The sequence below is a fragment of the Uloborus diversus genome, chromosome 9 (genome assembly GCF_026930045.1).
Source record: "Uloborus diversus isolate 005 chromosome 9, Udiv.v.3.1, whole genome shotgun sequence".
NCBI classification, from domain to species: domain Eukaryota; kingdom Metazoa; phylum Arthropoda; class Arachnida; order Araneae; family Uloboridae; genus Uloborus; species Uloborus diversus.
Window position 1 is genome coordinate 65,740,541 of NC_072739.1, and position 19,670 is coordinate 65,760,210.

The window sequence follows — 19,670 nt, forward strand, 5'->3', positions numbered from 1 at the left end:
TAAAAGAATGTTTTTCTTAAAATTAATTTATCACATCTCATTTATGGTATGCTGAAACTTTTAGTATTGTAATTTTTCTGATCATAATTGAAAAGTTCTTTCTAGCTGTGTTCACATACCATTTGAGCTGCTTGTGAAGAAACTGTCACAGATAGAGTTCCTTCTCAAGCAGATTACTAAATAAAATCCCAGAACTGTAAATCTTCCTGGGAGGGGGGGGGCAGGGGCGGCAAATAGGGGGATCATGAGAGGGCGGTTGCACCCCCAAAAGTTTTGCGCAGAATGATAGAAAATGGGTGAATTCAATTTATGTTAGTCGGAAATCAATGTTCATTAAAAAAAAAAATCTCGCTGGTTCTGAGTAACTATTTGATGAAACTCGACACATTCTCAGACTAGAAAAGGTGTTTTTCGTTATTTGGAGATTGTCTTAGAAATTCATGAAGCATTTTCTGTCCTTTTCAGAACATAGAAAACTGATGTTAATTTTGACTGAAGAAGACATTTCCTCATACAGGCTAAATATTTCATACTTGTGTGCCCAGTATAACGATGGTATGTCCAATACGAGAGGCTCGTGCAAAGTGGTGTGACTGCATAGTTTTCACAAGAAATATCCTTGATATTTTACATTAACTTTTACGCTCATTTTTAAGTGAATATTTATTTAATGAGCGTTCATTGCTTTCTTCTGCTAGAAACACGTTTGAGATGCTCAATGCATTATATGCTTTCATAGAAACTTCTTAAAAATGCATGTGATTATTGAATAAAAAAACATAGCAACAAATACCTTTCATGGGGCTCTATAATTAATATTGCAATCTCGGAGTGACACAAGATGGTCTTCAAGAGTTAAAAACCATAAAAACGTTTCTCTATAATAACTTCAAAGCAGTGATTTGACGACTAGAAGAATTATTGCAAAACAATTCTTTCAATGGTGAAAAAGCTCATGCCCTTTAGCATGTATGACTCCGTTTGAATTTTTCTTCAATTTGTTTGTATTGAGGAAAGTTTTTGAAAAATGCTTTAGTCTATCAAAACATCTTCAATCCGATAACCTTAATTTTCGAACTATTCAAGCCACAGTTAAATCTACAATTGATCTGTGCACCATACTACCATAGTTCAATCTACAATTGAAACTGAAAATACATTTTACATGTTAGATGTATATTTCAATCAATCTTGAGACTTTTCAAAAAAATTCTTCCTTTGTGGCAATTTTAAAAAGGCAAATAGAAAAAAAAAAGTGTGACCCAAAATAATGATGTGAAATCAAACATTGATGTTTAAATATTTTGTAATAGATTTAGTTTCGAATGAAATTAACACAAGATTTGATGATAATTATTTTTCTGTATGGTTGACTCTATATTATCTGGATTGGATTTTGGAAACAAAAAGTAAAATGTTTCAATTATGAGTAAAACTTTTGGCATGAGGCAAGAAAAATTACAAGCAATATACCAACAGACCGGTTATCACATCCAGAGATTGCAGCTTCATCCTTGTTATGGACTCATCCATCTGGAATAGTGAATAACAGAGCTGGAGGCAGATGACATCTCATTGAAGCTGAGAGCGCCAACGAGACTAGATTATTCAATGATAATAAATTAGGCCCCTCACAATTTTTGCAGTTCCCTGTGTGACTTTGAAGAGAAAGATATAAAAAGTGTTTTCATATACATAACTTTGTTACATCAATTAATTTTTTATTACATGAAATGCACCGCCAGCTCAGTCAATTCCAGTCGAGGACTGCAGTTTCGTGCTTATTAGCACTCAACAGTCCGGCATAGGAGTGACTAATCTGGAGGTGGAAAACCTCTTATGGAAGCCTAGAGTGCCAAACAAACTGGTAGCTGATACAAAGAATTAGCACTGACCAGACGAGTGACCGAAAGAACGGTTCAGTTCAACTCGAATATTGAAGGCAAGGCAGGTATAGTCAGTAAGTTACCGCCCTATAGCCAGGGCTAAGGCAGAAATACATGAAATACACTGCCAGCTCAGTCAATTCCAGCCGAGGACCGCAGTTTCGTGCTTATTAGCACTCAACAGCCCGGCATGTTGCGCCGGGGCCCGGCGATTGTTGTATGCCGGCTGTTGAGTGCTAATAAGGACGAAGCTACAGCCCTCGGCTGGAATTGACTGAGCTGGCGGTGTATTTCATGTATTTCTGCCTTAGCTTTGGCTATAGGGCGATAACTTACTGAATAATTTTTAACTATTCCAATCCGCTCAGCTAGTAGAGAAAGTTTTTTTTTAAATGTGTTAGGAGGTTAGAGAATTATTTTCGAAGCACAATGGGCAAAAAAGAAAAAAGAAAAAAAAAAAGATTTCTATTTAGCTGTACTGGTAAAACAGCACGACACTGGGCACTGATAGATTAGTAACACGATTCCCTGCTCTTCCGAATTCCAAAAATCACGCATTGAATCTTTTCCGAAAAGGTATAAAAGCTTTAGTATAGAATTGTTTTGTATAATAACTTATTAGAAAGTGAATCAAAATTTTAATTGTTACTAAACACTAATTTTTATTCATATTAAACCGATTTTATGATCACTTCCTGTTAGCCAATGTGTGTTTGGGACCTCACTGTGGTAATACATATTTAAGAAACTCGACCCCCCGAATGAAATGCTGAAATGCCGCCCCTGGGGGGGGGGAGCCTGTTTTTGATATATTAAATGTTCCCCGAGCAAGGATTCCTTGCTGGAAGAAAAAAAATTCCTTCAACAGCTTTAATCAGGGCTAGCCTATACATATCAATCGATAGATGTCATGATATATATCCAACATTTATTTTAAAATATCAAGATATTTTGATATTTTGTATTAATCTGATTAATATTTATTTATTATTAAAAATAATCAAAAGTAGTGCACTACATTTATGTAGCATATTAATGTACCATTAATTAAATGTAAATATAATATACCTTCTTTATTTCATAATCATAAAATTATTAGTAAGGTAACAATTTTAATAACTTTAAAAATGCCCACTAGAAAATAAAAAGTTGGTTAAAAAGTAGAAAAATGTTTGATGAATGTGCACTGGCTAATGCATATTTTATATTTTTGAAACGCATAAAATTTGCACAAATATTTAAACCAAGAAAAATGAGTAAAGCAGCTAATGCTGAAATAATTCAATTAAAATAAAAAAAAATTAAAGTGAAATAATTAATTCTAAAATCCATTTCAACATTACACATTACAATTTTATAAAAAAAATAACACATGGTTTTAAAAACCTTTTTCATGTTTTAATTTTACAAGATATTTTATATTCATGAACTAATACTGTGATGTTTTTCTGCGATTCTTACAGGGCACATGTATGTATGTACAGTCGACTCCCACTACAACGCAATCCGACTTACGCGAAATGGCTATAACGCGAATTTTTCAGGAGCAACGAATTTTAGAGCTAAAGCGAATTTCTCGCTCTGAACACGAAAATATTTGGAAAGGAATCGTGATGCTAAGTACCGGCTTTGTTATTGACTACTAAACATTGACTTCATGAATGTACTTTCATCCCTTCAGCATCACTGACTGCGCAAGTTCCAACACACTGCACAACATAGCTTTATTAGTGTATCACCATTCCTCATTTTTCATTTATTTACTCTGAATATGAAAGCTGATGAAATATTGTGGCACCTAGACATGCTGTTTCATCTAAAGTTTGAAGATGGAAACAAAAAGCGAAAGTTTGTGACAATTTAAGGAAAGGTATATATTCTTGATATGCTTGAACAACTAGAAAGTAAGTCAAATGTAGCATGACTATTATAAATGAGTGAATCTCTCATACAGATAGTTAAGAATCAAGAGAAGGCAATCCGTATCAGTCCAGACCTTAAGTTTTAATATGAAGCTCGCAGAGTAGTGTTTAAGCAAAACACAAACAATAAGAAATTAGACTCTGCTCTTGTATTGTAGATTATAGAGATCCTGAATGAGGGGTGTTACCATAGATGTAAATTTTATAAAAGTAAATGCGAGGCTACTGTATTTAAAAATATATTAGAATGACAATCAGTCTGTGCAGCATAAATCATCATCTTTAATTTTCAAATTATAAATGTAACTTATTGTATCTACTGAAAAAGTACTCTTACAGTGCAGTGCTTTATTATTACTACATACTTTATGTATGGTACTGTTTTATATTTATGTCTCCTCCCACTGATCATTGATTTTGTTCATTGTAACAGTATTTTATGTTGAATACTGCAGCTTTTTTAAAAAAGAAGATAAAAATTCAGCTTTTTATGTAACAAAAAAACGGTAATATATAGTTACAAAATGGTCTAAAACAGTTTAAAAGGTGTTTGAAATGTCTAAAATGATTGGGTATATTGATAAAAAAATCACATAAACAACTCTTTTCCACAACCCGAAATTTCAACTTACCCGAGGAGTCTAGGAACGCATCCCGCACGTAAGTCGGGATTCGACTGTAATCAGTTTTACAGAGCACATGAATATAAAAGTCAATATCCAACATAATACTCAGTATCAATATCAGTTTATTTTAAATACATTGAATTATCATGTTTCACAAAAGATTGTAAATATCCTTTGTATTTAAATCTCATTCAAAATATGTTAATTTTCACATAAAATGTCTATTAATGAATATAAATAATGAAAGAAATATTCATTTTAAAAATGATGCATTACTGTAATAACTAAACAACAATGATTTAAGGAAAATATTACTATTTAAAAACTAAGTTTGTGCTGTTTGAAAATAGATATAAATCAAAATATCCAATATAAATAAAAAAATTGCATATTTTTCAGCTCTGGCTTCAACACTTCAATAAACAGGTCCATCTGTGGAGAACAGGGATCTGCTAAAACTGTCAAGTTCCCTACCTATTTTATTGCAGCACATTGAGTGCATTTTCACATAAAACAAACACCCAGACTATACAATATGTAATTCTGTGCTCAATATCTATGAAGTTTATTTTGGGTTAAGTGGGTTACAGCACATTGCAACAAATGCTAAATGTTCGATACACGCACGTTAGGGTGGTTCAAAAAACCTTTTTTCAACTAGAGTACAGGACACTCCATATTTTTTTTTAGACTTACTAATAGTATTATGCTGTAAAAGTTTTAGCTTCTTACACAAATTTTAAGAGGGTGCTCAGTGACCCCTTCAATTTAACATTAGTCATACCAAAGAAAATGTCATAAATTAAACTCCTCAGCTGTTTTTTTTTTTTTGTAAATAATTATTTTATTGCAATGTATATGCATATTACTAGCGTGTATTACAATATGTAGCATTGTTTTTTTCAGTTTGATGCATTTTTTTTAACCCCCCTACCCATACTAATGAAGTTTGGGGGAGGAGGTTGAAAACCCTCTTTCAGTTGAAATAAGAAGCTGAAATTCTTTCAGTATATTAATATCCACAAGTCTAAAAATAATGAGAAAATATTGAGGGGTGTCCTGCTACCTAGGAGAACTTTTTTTTTTAATGTGTATTTTTGAACCACCCTAATGCACATGATGGTTCACTTTCACAACTACTGTCAAGGGAAAAAATAGCCTTCCAAATTTCAAAACACAAAATAAGTCAAGGGAACAGCAGAACATCCACCTCAAGAAAACAAAGCACAATATGCAATCTTTGATTGCTTACCAAACAATTAGAATAATAAACTTACGGAATGCTCCCAATCCTTATCAAAATGTCTATCAATCATAGGATCCTTATATATTCTTCCATAGTTTTCATAAGCAGCATTTACATAGGCCTGCAACACACAAAAAATGAATTAAGAAGGGTCAATCCATACAGATTCAATGGACGGCTCTGCTCGACCATTCTGATTTTTTTTTTAAAACTCATATCCCTAAAAGCTCATAAAATGGTTCTAATGTTTGAAATTACTGGACACATTTATGTGTACACTATCTAATCAATTGTATAAAAAACGAATGCCTTTAGTACGATGCATTTGTTCAGTGGTAAATTTACAGGCTTGGGAGCCTGTCGCAATGCATTTTGCCTTCTTAGAGATAAACAAAACTATGAAAAATACTTTTCATGCACCCTTTTCTTTTCCAATCAGGGCCCCTCACAACTGTGACATTTGCAACATGATCAACTCACCACTGCATTTGATTTTGCTTATTAAAATGTTCTATTATGAATTAAAAAAATATTTATATTTTTTTAATTTTAAGACATTTTCATTGGACCCCTTACATATTTTTGTTACATAGGAAATTTAAATCCTAAATTGATAAATGAAAATTAACAGTATTATATCACCCCAATGCATTATTGCTGAAGTGTTTTGATAGTATATGGGTCTTAAAAGTGACACTTATACAGAACAGGTGTCACCTTTATGAAATATATAACACAACACATTCTGAGACAGGCTGTACTTAGAATGTCATGTAGGGTGGGTAGAAGGGTGTAGGGTGCTTTTTTTCATCATCAAAGATTTCCTCGATTGTTAAGATTTTAATTTCAAATCATTCTGGGTGAAATTGCCCGAATGCCTCCAAATATTGTTTAAAATTTCAATTTTCAAACTTCAATTTTAAAAGTTTTCTGGGAGAAAATCTCTGAAGCACTCCCTCCTTCCTTTAAAGATGACCTAAATTTGCATTATAAAGACTCCAGTTTGAGGGGAAAAAATCAGGAAAAGAATCCCCCAATCTATCGTAAAACTGCGTTTTTAAGACTCCAACTTAGAAAAAAAATCTGGAGATTTTTTTGTAGAGGGGAAATGAATGCGTTTGAGTTCTGGGAGGGGTTTTAACGGCAAAACCCCTTCATTGGCTGCACCACTGCCTTGAGCCCCTCTGCTCCCTGCAAAACATAACCAGGAAAATTAAAGGGGAGGCACTCACAAACACAAAATGATATTTCTGTGCTATATAAAGTAAACAGTGGGAAAGGAAGAATTAATTACATAAAAACTTAACTTTTCAAAAGCAACAATTCTGTGAAGTTGGGGAATGACTTAATAAACATTTGATAGTAAATTAATAAAGCTATTGAGGCAGTACAGTAGACTTAAACTAAATTTATACTAAGACACTATCTTACCATTCTGTTTGGGATATATTCCAAAACATAAGTGACATCTCGTTCAGACAAAAGCTTAGCATCATCTTCTGACTTTAATAGTGCATTGGCTGACCCACATACTATTTTGGCCTTGACATCCAATATTGTATCTGGAGTCAACACCTATAATAAATTTAAAAATAAATAAATAAAAATCAGACAAGGGACAAAAACAAAATGAGAGCAATAATTCTAGAACTATTTAAGTTCTTCAAGAAAAGTGAAAGTTCTGTGAAAAAATATGGTAATATTTTTACCATTTATGTGTTAAGAATGAGTATAAGAGATGAAGATAAATCTATTCAATACAGAGAAAGAGTCAGTGTGAAAAATATTTAAAATATTCCATCAATAAGCACGTAAGTCAGTTTTATAAAGTTTGACAGCTGCACTTAACATAACTGTATGCTCAATTTTTGGAAACCTTGCTTAAAAAATATATTTATTCAGTTGATTCTCAAAACTATTGTTTTACAATAACTGAAAAAATTGTCCATTCCATTGCCCTACTGAATATGGAAAGTTATTTTTGTACAACCGAATTAGTTTAATAAACTAAATGATTTCAAATAAATAACACTTGATACAACTGATTATAAATTATCGGTGTATTAACATTTCAAAGGGCACGCATATTTATGATCCCAGCATATCTGTTAAAACTACTGTGATTTTTTCAAAGTAATAGAAAAGTTACCCAGAAATAATTCTTTAGCTGAAGTAACTATTTCACACCTCTGCCATCTTTTAAAAATGTCAATACATAAGATATGAAGTGCAAAATTGTTTGCAAGGGACACAAGTTAATGTTTCCCCCAGAGCAAAAAAGGGCATTTTTTGATTGAAATTTTGTAATAGAAAAGGTGCTTTTTTTTTCATTTTTCTAATATGCAGACAAAACCTAATATTTTTTAATAGTTAATATACATATTTTTTAATAACAAAAAGCTTTTTAAAGCTTAGTTAAAAAAAATGATGCTAAAAACATTTATTCAAATTCAAATCAGATTCTAGCAGATAAGTGAAACGAGAGAGTTACGTTTCAAGGCCAGCCCTGTTTGAATCCTTACCTCTTGAAAAAAGTTTACTTTTGTGGAAAGTTTTGTTAAAACTTTAAAAGAGCAAAGAGGGCACTTCAAACATTAACTTAAAAAAGCAGGTTGCAGCGCCCTCCTAAAACAGCCCAGGGGAAATGCTAAACATTAAAATAATCACAGAAAAGATTTCCGGGAGACGTTAATGCCCGACTCTTTTAAGGTAAGTTTCACAGATATGGATTGTCTGTAAGACATTGTCTTACAGATAGCCGTGACACACATAGGTTGTTGTTCCAATTTACTTTGAGAATGAGTGCAATACTATATTATAAGTTATTTAAACCTAAAAGTAAATAATAATAATAATAATAATAAAATAAAAAATACTTTTTGTTTGAAAAAAAAAATAAAAAATAAAAACATTCATTGCTACAACTTTAATGATGGGGAAACTCCTTAGTACCCATTCAATGTTTTATACAGAATATTTTGAAAAAAGTGCACTTTAAGCAATATATATCTTTTTAAATTCTCATGATATTAATCTGTACTTCTTACAAGTTAAATACTACTATTCAGGCATTATTATCTTTAAAAAATATGTTTTGCAAGTGTGCTATAGAAATTTATTTTCAATAACTAACAACTTATTAGGGTTTTCGTCAAAAAGTGTAACTTTTCTGTCACGCCTTTTACAGAAAAAAGTTTAAGGAAAAATTCTTTTTAACAATGCTTTTTATTTTCATCAAAACTATATCTATTCAAACCTGCCAGCAATTTTTTAAGAATAATTTTTATTTTAGTATATTTTTGGTTCACAACATGTGAATTCTCACCTCCGTGGCATGTCACACAACTTGTGTGACTGTTTATGTTGCTTAATTACTCGTTTAATTAAAGGAATGTGTTTATATACAGTCGACTCTCGATATCTCGACTTCGCTGAACTCGAATTTCCGCTTATGTCGAAGTTTTTGGATGGTCCCAAACTTCTGCTAATGTTCTTAATGGGGTTTTTTTCGTTAACTCGAAGTTCACTCCGCTTATCTCGAAGTTTGAGACAGACATTTCTTAACATTTATTGTCCTGATTATCAGTAGCGAAACCAACTTGACCGTAAAATGACGGAGAAAATTCTGCTATTTTCACCACCTGCTCCCTTTTGTTAGGGCTTTGAAGACGGGGGCGTAATTGACAGGTCGCCACCTCTTTTGACGAGAGAAAGAGCTAAAATGCACTAGTTCACGCGTTGCTTGTTCACGCTTCGATAAGTTCTTTTCAGTGGCTCTGTTAGAACGAGTACAAAAGGGAGATAGACCAGACGTTGATAAGGGATTAGCAAGAAAGAGAGCACGTGTAATACCCCCTGGGTGAGGGCTAAACCAGTTAGTGACCCACCAATTGAACTTGGAACTGCTCACTTGAAGCTTTGCTGATCTCAGCTTTTTAGCACTCATAGCATTTAGTAAATGATTGCATGCTCAGCGTTTTGAAAAATGAGTAAGAGAAAGCTAAAAATTTTAACTATTGAAGAAAAGGTCGATTTAATTAAAGATGTAGAGAATAATCCTACCGTTAAGAAAAAGGACTTGGCCCTGAAATATGGCATACCGCCGAATACATTATCGACAATAATGTCGAACAAAGAAAAAATATTAGAACATTACGAAACAAAGGGCGGTTCTGCAAATCTTAATCATAAAAAAATCAAGGAGTGCACATACACCGACATTGAAACGGCACTCTTGAAATGGTTTAAGAATTATGAGCATAAGCGGACTGAAATCCCTGTGAGTGGAATTCTCCTTCGTGAAAAAGCACTTGATTTTGGCAAACTCCTTGGACACATGGACTTTGTAGCAAGCAGTGGATGGCTCGAGAGGTTTAAAGCTCGTCATAACATAGTTTTTCGGAATTTACATGGAGAAGCTAAAGACGTCCCGGAAAGTCTTTGTGAAGAATGGAGAATAAGACTTCCCACCCTACTGTTTGGTTACAAAGCATCAGACGTCTTTAATATTGATGAAACCGGATTATTCTACAAATGTGTTCCCCAAAAAACTTTAATGTTCAAAGGAGAGTCCTGCACTGGAGGAAAAATGAGCAAAGATCGCTTAACTGTTCTTGTTGGTGCCAATGCTGATAGATCAGAAAAATTACCCCTCTTAGTTATTGGTAAATCGAAAAACCCACGTTGCTTTAAAAACGTCAAATCTTTGCCGGTAAATTACAAAAGCAATAAGAAATCCTGGATGACCAGCGAGCTGTTTGAAGAATACGTGAGAAAACTTGATCTGAGTTTTCATAAAAAATCTCGAGAAGTTTTGCTGTTTGTGGACAATTGTCCAGCACATCCAAAGTTAAAAAATTTAAAGTCAATTAAGCTTGAATTCTTCCCACCAAATACAACGGCAAAACTTCAGCCAGCTGATCAGGGAGTAATTCGTAATTTAAAAGTGCATTATAGGAAACGAGTAATTAGAAAGCTCATCAACGATATTGAAAATAATAAAGAGCATACAAGTTCCATATCGGTATTAGATGCTCTTCGAATGGTTTTTAGTGCCTGGCAAAATGATGTTTCCCAAGACACAATTGCTCATTGTTTTCAGAAATGCGGATTCTTTCCTTCAAGTGCTCCCAATATTGTTGATGAGGTTAACGAATGTTTGGACAACGAGTTCAGAGATGTGTTTCAAGAACAATCATTGGAACTTTCTGACTTCGTAAACGTTGACTCCGAGCTCATTACCTGCGGTGAACTTTGCGATGAAGATATTATTGCAGAAGTAACAGCTAAAGAAGATGGTACGGACAATGAAGAGAAAATTGAAATTTCTGAACAATAGGGGGGGGGGAGAAGGGTCTGGGAGCTCTCTTCCAGAAATTTTTTCAAATTGAAGTCTAAAAAGCGCTGTGGTAGGCCATTTTGGTAAAGTTCAGGGAAAGGAGGAGTTCAGGGACTCTTACATCAGTTATTTCAAACTGATAGTCCAAAAATCACAATATTGGGCAACCTTCAAAAAATATTAAAGAAAAAGGGGGGGGGGAGGGGACGCTATGGGCTTTCCCAAAATCGAAGATTTAAAAAAGAAATTGTAATTTAAATTTCATAACGTTTATACGCTTTTTGAATGCACTATTGAAGGGATGGAGTTCAGGAACCCTCCTTCGGCAATATTTCGAAATTGAAGTTTCAAAAATGCAATTTTAGACGATGTTGGATAATGTAAGGGGTAAAAGCGTTTGCAGCACACCACCATCAGTTTTTTGCTGACCTAAACATTTTTCTTGTAACAATAAAATCGCTTAGGACGTAAGATTTTCACTTTTGCATCATAAATCAGTTCTGATTCGAAAGTCTACCTAAGGTAGCGCCAACAAACTAGAAAAGAAGGAAAGGTGGGGGAAGGGTAAGACCGACTAATGATAATAAACTGTCATCATTCCCCCCACAGTCTTCATTTGAAAAAGAATTCTTTTATAGGATAACAGGTGGTGAAATTAGCAATAAAAAATCGCTTCAGTGAAGTAGATGTATTTTTTAAACAAGGTACCCTTTCCAACATTCATTAATTAAAAAAAGAAATAGGGAAACTGAATCCTAACTCCAGGCAGGGTTCCCGAATCACATCTCTCTTAAGGCACTCAAATATAGCCTAAAGTGGCGCTTTAAATATTTCAGCATCAAAGAATTTTTGGAAGAGAACTCCCGAACCCCTTCCTCTGAGTTCACCACAAATGTCCTAAATTTCAATTTTTAAGGCTTCAGTTTCTAAATTGTTTTGTAGGAATAGTACCCCTCTTACCTATAAACATGATTTATGACCGCCTAAAAATTTTAATACTTTAATTTTGGAAACTTTTTGAAAAAATCTTCCTACACCCTTCCCCCTTAAATCATCCAAAGATAGCCCAAACCAAAGCTCTTAAAATTTCAGAAACTAAAATATTTCGGGCTGGGGGTGCGGAATACCCCCCCCCCCCCCTCATTGTGTTTACTAAACGCAGTGTAAATTTTTGTTTAAGATTAATTTTTCTATTGAGAGAGCAACTCCCTTCCACACATCGCCAAAGACAACCCAAAGTTTTAAGACTTCAATTTCGAAAATGTTTCGAGAAAGACCCCTGAATTCTCGAACTCTTAACTCACTCAAAAATAGCCAAAATAGCATTTCAATACTTCGGGGGGAGAGCCCCCCCCCGAACTCTTTCCTCTAAGTTCACTAAATTTTACTTAAATTTGCGGTTTCCCCTTTTCATCACCGAAGATTTTAGAATTTAAATTCTAAAACGTATTGAGAGAAAGCCTTTGAATTCCCTCTTCTTAAGTCTTCCAAAGATTACATAAAGCCAAATTCTGAATACTTCAGCTTTGAATATTTTTTGGGAAAGGAGAACCCCGAACCCCAAGACGGTCCAAAGTTGCGCTTTTAAGACTCCAGTTTCGGAATTTCGCCTAAAGAGAGGCCTCCCTCTTGACATTGCCAAAGACAGCCTAAAAGATTTAAGAATTCAATTAGAAACTTTTCGGGAGAGGGTCGCAAATGCCCTTTAACTTAAGTCATTTAAGTATAGCCTCAAATAGTTTTTAATACATCAGCTACAAACTATCTCTCATAAATTCACCAAAGATTGCCTAAATTAGTGTTTTTAAAATTCCAATCTTCGATTCTTTTTTAAAACCCACTTTTACATCATCAGAGACAGCCTAAAACTTTTTGACTTTTAAATTTTTAAGAGTTTGCAGTGGAGAAATATCGAGCCACTCCTAGCTTCAAAAATATTTTCAATTCAGTTTTTCGATATTTTATACTGTAACCCGTGAGTACCCCCCCCCCCCCCTTAGATTGTCCAAGATATCAACGTTTTAAGACCTCAGTATCATGGGTTAATTTGCGGACAGATTACCCTCTTTGCAAGAGCAGCGTTTTTTCGAAAACTCGTGCTGCCGTTATTTTTCTCCTTTCCTTTCTCTCTCCCTCCCCCCTTCCCCCACCCGTATTTCCATTCTAGCGAGTGTTCGATTCAATGACATTAGAATTTAGTGATTCCTCAAGTCTGTCAAAAATACAGGAACGGTTTGCCCATCGGTGTTTCCAACCAGCTTGAAATCCCCCCCCCCCCCCGATTATTACCAAAATTCCCATTTTCATTAAAATCTTCAAAATCCTTGATAGTTTCTGTTTTACCTGGTATGTGGACGCCCTTTGCTGTGGCGAAAATATTTCATCTTGTCAGCAATCACTTTCAATCGGTGATGCAGATTCAACTTTTAAGACATTTTAAGAGCGTACATAATTTTCATTTATGCGTGTAAAGTTTGCAAAAAAAAAAAAAAAAAAAAAACCAAAGGATGATCGAAAATAGCATAAGAAAAGGCTAAATTTTCAATTAGAGCCGATTGCTTCGAAAAATCAGGGAGGATAGCGAGCAACTCCTCGGTTTGCAATGCAGTGAGTTGGAAATAACTGAGCTGTACCTAAAAAAAGTCAAACGGCGCGAGCTGAGAAGCCACTCCTCCAAAAGCACGTTGCAAACAAAACAAGCACATGGCGGAAAACCGAGAGAATGTTGATGTAAATTCGTGGTTATGGAACGGTCCAGTAATATTAAAGCATATTTTTCAAACACTCAATTCTTCTTTTTTCATTAAAAATTAAAAGAAAGTCATTGAATTTCTTTCCGTCCCGACCTCCGTCTCGGAAATTTTGTCAAGACGGAAATCCGTCCTGAGACGGAAGGTCTTGCACCCATGGTTTAAGTGCTTTTAATTTTTTAATATTGTGTTCTAGCTCGTTTTTTTAGGATTAGTAGTCAAGTCACACGAAAAACTCTCATCTCCGTTACCTAAACGCAAAATGCAATTCCTCATTAACACGTGGCAGTAATGACATCAAATTTTATTTTCCAAGATACAAGTGAGTCCCCTCGTTTATTTTCAGAAATTGTTGAAGTTTTGAGATTTTTGTCAAAAAACAAGATTTTGCTTTAAAAACTTAGGGTGGTTATTCTGACTTCTCACCTCTGTGAACTTGAATTTCAGGGATGTAGATTAATGTAAAAAAATAAGTGAACATTTTTTCATATGCTTAACATGTGCAGCAACAAAGAAAAAAAAACGTTTTCCATGAAAAATGTATAGATTAGGCCTATATTAAGGGAAAGATCCTCACCTCCGTGACAGGCCTTATCAATGTCATTATTTCTGAGGTGAAAATAACTGATGGAGGGGAAATACATCAATAGGCATTCTACCAAAATTATAAATTGCCAATATATCCTCAAATTTACTAAATACTATTTTTTTAACATATATTTGAAACTACAAATTAAGCCATGAGGGCTTAATATTATATTCCCACTAATCATTAAAATAGCTGATTGTTTGCAGAATTAAGAAGCTTACTACTTTAATAATAAATTGGCTTCAATTATTAAATATTAAAAGTTTTTTTCTTTTTTTAAAATTTTCGTGAACAAGGCATTTTTTATTTATTTATTTTTTTTTTAATTTCTGAGTAAAATAATTGGAACTTAGCTGAGCCATTGTTTATGGACCATTGTTATGGTTATGAGTTTATGGGGACTTCTAGTAGGTACCACTTTCATGTAAAAATGGGAAAAAAAAGAAAACAGAAGGTTTCGAAATTGAAAAATATTTGTGTTCAAAAGTTACGTTTTCTGGAGAATGACCCATATACTCTTTTCTATGTAATTTTTTTTTTCAAATTTCAGCAGATAATTTCAATTTTTATAACAAGTAACTAAAATTAAAAAAAAAAGAAAACCCTGACTTGGTCGCAAATGTAGAATCAAGAGGGTAAATTGAAAAGCCTTGTACTATTACAAATGAATTACAAGTATTTTATCTGTTGACAATAGAAGCAGATAAAATTTTTTCAATCATTGCGTTTCATTTCTTTGTCTGCCAAGAATGAATATGGTTACCAATCACATGAATAAAAGTTTAGCCATATTTAAAATCTGCTTTTAAAAAATGATATAATTCGAATTCAATGCAACATGGAAGTTCTAAACTCATTCCATTAGACATAAAAAAATTACTTTTTACTTTGGTACTAAATATCAAAATTTTTAAATATGCTTTACTGCAAAAATCGCGAAAAACCTTTTAGAAGTTTTTATTTAATATCTTCGTTAATTAATGTCATCAAAAGATAAAACCTAACTAAGAACACTCTCGATCAACTCTCTTTTCGAACAAAAAACAGTTTTTCAAAATTGGTCAATCCGTTTAGGTGCTAGAGTGCCACAGACAGATACACAGATACATAGAAACACAGACACATCAAACTTATAACCCCCTTCCTTTGAGTGTAGGGGGTTAAAAATGATTCATAAAATTTTCATAAAATTCATACTAAAAACTTTTGACATTATAAGTAAACAACAAATGAAAAAAAATTGAATTTCACAACAAAATGTTAATATTTTTACTGGATCTAAGTGATATTTTTTTGAAAACAAATACATACATTTCACAGCAAAATTTATATTTCTAAAAAAATCCAAATTTAAACCAGAATTATATAACAGAGGGCAATCTCAAAAGTGATCACAGGGTAATCCTAAAAAAGGATAAAGGAAGCATTCAGCTGCCAGTTTCTGAAATGCAACTAAAATAATGCTGGTTATTTTAAAGGTATTTAAATTTTTAACACGCTTTTATTAGCTTCAACTGTATGTATGTATGTATCTTGTAACGGAATCTTGCAGCTCAAATTTCGGCCACTTCCTGCGATCGGATTCTTTTGAAACTTGACACGCGACCTTAGACCCGATGACAATGCAATATTCTATAATCAAATTAATTAATTAACTCTTTTAATTGATAGTTTCCTTCAATTTTAATCAATATTTTGGCATAAATCCAACAATGTGAAACGGAAATTTTTTTAAAAATACATTAAAAAATGCTCGCAAAAATTATTTAAAAATATCTACAAAAAACTATAATTTTTCTGCATCAGACAAAATTTGTTCCAATGTTCCAAGGTAATTAGAACATGAAATATAATTGTTTTTAACTAATTTCATGCCAAAATTTAGGTGAGCCTTCAATTGGAAATTCATTGCTGATCAGACCATTGTTGAACAAAACTTTTATTCAAATGCATCTCAAATTTTCAAAGTAATATAAATATGATTTCCGCAAACATACATTGATGACTCACAGTAGCTTCCCATCGGGGTGCCCTTATCTTAACTTTAAGATATTACCTCGCACTCGGTTTATAAATAATTTCGTCGCCTGATAATTATCCAACATAAGACTAAAAATCAGAAAAATAATATAATAGTTCAAAAAAATAAAAAACACGCTTTCGTAGCAAAATGAACTAAAAAGTGAAAAATAATCTTTGGATGAAAGTAGTTGACCAATCACTTAATTTTAATGTAATACAAAAAAGCGTGGGGGGCTATCAGTTGTCTTGAATTTCTTCCATTTGTTGTCCAATCAAAAATGTAAATAGACATCACCCCACGCTTTTTTGTATTACATTAAAATTAAGTGATTGGTCAACTACTTTCATCCAAAGATTATTTTTCACTTTTTAGTTCATTTTGCTACGAAAGCATGTTTTTTTAGTTTTTTGAACTATTATATTATTAAAAAATACTTCATTATAAATCCTTAAAATCTCCACAGCCATTGAATAAACTGTATGTATTCTAAATATATTTATTTTAAACTAATTTTTACAAATATGTAACATTATGTAAGGAACTAGGCAGATTACTTTGCAGAGGGTCAAAATGACAAAAGGTCGTAATTCTAGGTATATGTAGACTACCATAATTTTAGTGTTAACGAAGTTAGTTGTGTAACTACAGTAAATTGTACACTTATATGTTTAACAATATTAATGAAGAAGATTTTTAATCTAAAGACTCTTTGACTTTTTTCCAATTTCTAAATTTTAAGACTTTCTCAAAACTTAAGTATTTTGAAACCTCAAATTGAAATTTATTTGCTTCCCCTAAAATTTGAGATTGACAGGTTTGACTATAAAAATGCAGATCAATTTAACATTATAGCATTGAATAAGTGTCAACTGATAAAACTTTGCAAAGAATATTGTTTAAAACAGAAACTTTTATGAATACAAAGGAGCCATTTATTAACTTACATGCCCAACAGCACAAGGAGCAATTATATCACATTCATAGCTTAATATGTTGTTATCACCTATTGGTACCTTTTCAACCTTCAATCTTCCTCTGGCCTTAAATAAAATAAGAAGCATTAAAATTAAAAGCAGAAATAGAACTGCAATACAAATACAAAAATGATGACCAGTAACAGGTACTGGGTCTAGTTAAAAAGAGAATGATCTTTTTAAAAATCTAAATTAATGAATACTTAAGTTTAACAATTTCTTTCAAAAATAACTGTATAACACAAACCACGATTTAAAAAGTTTCCTTATACCAAATGTTTTAAAAGCTTCAAATAATTGAAGATTATAGTAAAAGTGATTGTTTTTGAAGCAGATGAAGCAAGAAAAATAATGCAATAAGACAACACCAACATGGCATTTCATAATATAGCATGTCCAAGAAAGATATTTATCATCCTGAACATAAGCAACATATGTATAGTAACAAGTGAAATGAAACAGTTTGCTGTAAAAGAATGAAAAATGTTGAATTTTATTTTGCTATTCATTGTCTGAATGAGGTTCTGCTAGTTGTTTCTCAGTTCAACTAAGAAAAGAGTGGCAAGTGCAGAGGAAAAATAAATGTGTTCTGTGATTAGGCGAAAAAAATTATGGATATTTGTTCAAAGAAATTTTTGACCACAAAAAACCACCAAGTTTGACACGGTGTATTTTTATGATACATATGGAAAAAATTTCTTTACACGGTTGTCAGTGAATTTGATTCGGCTAAACACAAAACACACTGCGCTCTTCCCAAAGAAGAAGTCCTTTTCTTTTCGCAGCTCAACTGGTTAGTAACCAATACAACTAACTTCAGGCAATTAATACAAAAAGAAAAAAGAGTTTTTTATTCTTTTGCAGCAAACTGCATTTCATTTCAACTATTACTATTTTTGCTACTCAGGGATGTGCCAACCAAAATTCGCTTTTGGAGCAATCTTGGGAGCAGGAAAATGATGAGTTTGGAACAGTAAAACGGTGAATATGGAACAGCCTGGAGCAGTAAAATTGCAAATTTGGAGTAACTTGCAGCAGCAAAAATTTAAATTTTGAATCAACAGAAACATGCATGACACAATAAAACAACAAAAAAGAAGATTAAGGATGCAAAACCACCATAACTCCAACTACTAACTGAAGCTCTCGATTACATTTATTATTATTGCTATTTTTTCTTTCTTTCCTTTTTTTTTAAAATTAAAATTGCATAAATTAATTTATGCATGTATTTTAAGACCAGTTGTTTTTCCATTAGCGATATCGGCTAATATATTCAAATGGAAATGCAGTCACTCAATGTCTAGGTTATTTTTGAAAAACTCTGCTGATTTTTCAAAATTTGTTTCACTTCTGTTTAATAAAAGCAAGCACTCTTGTTCAAACTGCAATGACCAGTGTGAGTCCAGGTGATTTGCCCAATAATGCAAAATTGTACTATTTCACAAACCTCAATGTATTGTCTTGTAGTACTCCTTTGGGATTTTGAAAGTGTGAAGTAAGGTGGCGTCGTTGTTTTCATACTTCTTTGGTATATGTGGATTCCGAGGAAGGTTCATCATTTTGTGAAGGTTTTGTTTTAAGCACAATTCCCAAAAATATTCAAAACTATCACGCCTTCCATTTTATATACAAATCAAACCCTCATATATTTTTTCCAGATCAACAACACTTAGTTGAGCGCGCCACAGCGCTGTCCACCGGCAGCATAGACCGGGATCTGAAGGGGGTTGAGCATGCATGGAGAGGCTGACGAAAATTTATTTCTGATTATTGTTACAGGCACGATGGTGATTATGAAACCACATGTCGTCGCCCCCCTGGGTGGTCGACAACCCCGGGGGAGGGGGAAAGCAGTGGGGGATCCGTTTACTAAAACACTCATAACTCGCGAACCATTTGAGATAAAACACTGAAAAAAGTGGCAATCGACGCAACAAAACAAGGGCTTCATAAAAGCTAAATATGATTATGGACCTATCTTTGTTGGTTTCTGAGTAAAATTCCATTTTTCGCAAACAAGAAAAATTTTTTAATAAAATGCGCAAAACAAACTTTTTTTGACCAAAATAAATTCCAAATAAAAATTGTTTGATCTTTTTTTCAAATAAAATCCTAAATATCATTATTCAGTTTGTTAAAACTATTCAAGTACTGTTAACGCGTTGAAAAACAAAATGACAGTAGCAAGCTCGAACACGATTTGCAGTATAGTTCAGGATCTGAAGGGGGTTCTGAGCATGCATGGAGATCTGACGCAAAATTATTTCTGATTAATGTCACAGGCACTATAGTGATTATGAAACCACATGTTGT